Genomic DNA, 3,448 nt, shown 5'->3' on the forward strand with positions numbered 1-3,448 from the left:
CGTCAGCCGTCCGTTTGGAAAATACGTAAATGTGATTCTCGTAGACCAACTTCTTCTTCCCACGTTTGGATAGAACTGAATTCATACTTGTAGAAAGTGAATTGCTGTGGAAGCTGACTGATGCTTTGTGCTAGTACACCTCTCTCTTTGTAGAGATTTTAGATACTGCTATATTCTGATGTAAAGATGGAATAACAGCTAGTCTAATGTAACTTGCAGGACACCTGACATGAAAATTGTTACATCTGCAACAAAACTTGCAAAAAAGCAGGTCAGTGCTGGGTCAGGTAAAAGGTCACAAAATGTTTTGATTTTACAGTGGTTTACATTCCCCACCTAAATCAGGCCTCATTCACATTGTATTTTTTTAATCCAATTATTTTTTTCGTGGTATGTTTTTGTAACACAAAAACATTTTAGAAACGTTTTGGAAAATGTCTTGTTAAAATTGTGGGGAAAATGCTCTGACACTATAATGCAATCAGTTATGAGATTTACAGATGGAAACAGTTGATTTAAAATGTCGCAAAAGTGCAGCACTCTGTACAGTACTTTTGTGACATGTTAATTGATGATGGACGGGAATTCATGAACCACAAGGACAAACTGGCGAAACATCCAAACACAAAATTCTGGGGGCAAAACAGGGTACACACAACCGGGGGCAAACTACCGGGGGTGAACTGCTGGGGCGAAAAATTCGGGGGTGAACTGCCAGGGGTGAGAAATCTGGGGGCGAAAAAACCAGGGGCGAACTGCTGGGGGTGAAACATCCAGGGGCGAACTGCTGGGGGCAAAAAATCCGGGGGTGAACTGCTGGGGGCGAAAAATCCGGGGGCGAACTGCTGGGGGCGAAACATCTGGTGGCGAAACATCCGGGGGCGAACTGCTGGGAGTGAAAAATCCTGGGGCGAAACATTCAGGGGCGAACTGCTGGGGGCAAAACATCCGGGGGGTGAACTGCTGGGGGCGAGACATCCGGGGGCAAACTGCTGGGGGCGAAACATCCGGGGGCAAACTGCTGGGGGCGAAAAATCCAGGGGCGAACTGCAGGGGGAGAAACATCCGGGGGCGGACTGCTGGGGGCGAAAAATCCAGGGCCGAAACATCCGGGGGTGAACTGCTGGGGGCGAAACATCCGGGGGGCGAACTGCTGGAGGCGAAACATCCGGGGGCGAACTGCTGGGGGCGAAAAATCTGGGGGTGAAACATCCGGGGGCGAACTGCTGGGGGCGAAACATCCGGGGGCGAACTGCCGACGGGCGAACTGCTGGGGGCGAAATGTACGGGGGCGCAATGTGCGGGGGCCAATCCTTCTGGGGGTGAAATGATAGGGGCGAAATGTGCGGGGGGCGAAATGTACCTAGGGCAAATTGCTGGGGGCGAACTCCTTGGGGCGAAACTTCTTTACATCCCTCTAAATGATTGGAAAAGGTACCATGAAAAAATACATGACTTGAAATAATGCCTGATAAAATACCCAGATATCCCCAAAAATGATTCACAAAATCATAATCACATGATGCAAAATTAAATGCAAAAATATACAAAATGAACAGAAATATATTGGAAAATATATGCAGTATATAAATATCTTAAAATGATACCAAAAATCGTCCAAAATTATAAACAAATACCTTATGAGCCAAAAAGGATCCACAATTATATACAAATCGCATCATGCTATATCCAAAAGTTTAGGTATTGACCATAAATCTTACAAGAATTACCAAAAATGAAATATAAAGCTATAAGTTAAAAGTCATGTAAAGAATACAGTTTCTGTCAGCAAATCATTGCTGGCAAAAACTAAAAAAAAAAATTGCCAACCTTTCTTTAGAGCAAACAGTAAGAGTATGACTTATCTACAAGCATGACCTCAGAAGAAGGTCTGTAAATGTTGTTGATCTATCAACGAATTTCATCTAAAAAAAAGTTTGAAAAGAAAAGGATTTTATTGAACAGGCATTGCAGAAAGCAGAGCCGACTGAAGAACAATATCCTGCAGTGGAGGCAGCAATTAAGAAACAAAAGCCAGTGAAATTGTTCACTCTGCTCCCTGTGCTTTTGACAGCTAATTAACCCTCCGTCAGGCGCAATAGATCTGACAGGCACACAGTAATTAGTTTCACTTCTCTCTCCTTGCCCACTTATCAGAAAACCCCACCCCTCCTAGATATCTCCTGACTCTACAGGCTCTGTGAAACCTGATATCACAGTGACTCAGCAGACCTTCTAGTGAGCAGATATCAACACTTTGGCTTCTCAGGCACATTGCGCCTGATTTCAACACAAATTGAAAGGTTAGTATTTTCTTTTTTTATTCATCACGATTGTGTATTTAGCTTGTTTTATGAAGGATTAATGCTAAGTTAGTGTACAGTACATGTTTTCTTAGACAAAAGGAGGGTGGCTTCTAAGGCACATTGCGCCCTAACACATACTCTTTCTCTCTTGCTTCAGATTTTCTGCTGCAATGGCCAGAAAACAGTATGATTCATCTAAACCCCTTCATTTAGAAGAAATGAAGATTTTTTTGTTAGAAGATGATGAGGAAGAACCAGCAGTAACTGAGGATTTAGAGGAATCTAGTGACATTTCATCTGAAGATGAGGTAGCAGAATGTAACACTGATTCTGGAACAGAGCAGGATGGTGATGACACTGATACAGAGGAAACAGACACAGATCTAGCTTATTATTTGGGCAAAGATAAAAATACAAAGGACGTCCCAAGGACGTTCCAGAACAAACACCGACTCTACCACCTTCTAAAAGACGCAGTTGTACTACCTGCTCATTTGTATCTGGTTTCAGAAGGCTTTCTAAATATGACTGCAAAATATGTAAAGAATCAATCTGCCTTTCCCATGCAACTTTCGTCTGCCAGCCTTGCTTTTCTAAGTGTACCTGTGCTGCTTCTGCTGCAATTGAAACCACTGAAGATGAGTAGAAAATAATTAAGTAACATCTAAGTGCAATATCCTTTAAGTTTTTTCCATAATTTTATATTTAAGCAATAGTTAAGTAAAGATAACTGGAGCCTATTTGGCGGTACTACCGAAAAGTGGTACTTTTAGTTTTAATAAGTTTATGGTTAATAAATGTTTTTTTTTGCATCTGATTTGGTGTAATCTCTTTTAATACATTCCTATGAAGGTCACTGACTACTTCTATAGTCCTGAAATTGAAATATGTAGCTACTATAGGTGGTTTTCTGACCTGTGCTTGTCAGGCACATTGCGCATGAACTGAGGAGAATCTATATTGCGCCTGACGGAGGGTTAAACTCTTTAGACTTTGCTGAATATCTTAAAACATTGCTGGGGCATTGCAATGTGCCGTTCCGTATAATAAGTCTCCAACCTGAAGCGGAGGAGAATGATTGTGCCATCATTAAAGTGACTTGATTGAAATTAAAATGATTAAGACCATTTATAAAAGGTAGA

General features: G+C 42.0%; 1 long non-coding RNA gene across 1 annotated transcript; it reads left to right on the top strand.

Moving 5' to 3' along the window:
- Positions 1 to 2,161: 2,161 nt before the first annotated feature.
- On the top strand, positions 2,162 to 3,123 carry LOC141096603 (uncharacterized). Its single transcript, XR_012233718.1, has 2 exons — positions 2,162 to 2,303; positions 2,464 to 3,123. It is a non-coding gene; the product is annotated as an uncharacterized lncRNA (long non-coding RNA).
- The last annotated feature ends 325 nt before the right edge of the window (positions 3,124 to 3,448 follow it).

This window comes from Dendrobates tinctorius, unplaced genomic scaffold, assembly GCF_039654945.1.
Source record: "Dendrobates tinctorius isolate UK_male_01 unplaced genomic scaffold, ASM3965494v1 ptg000075l, whole genome shotgun sequence".
Lineage (NCBI taxonomy): Eukaryota > Metazoa > Chordata > Amphibia > Anura > Dendrobatidae > Dendrobates > Dendrobates tinctorius.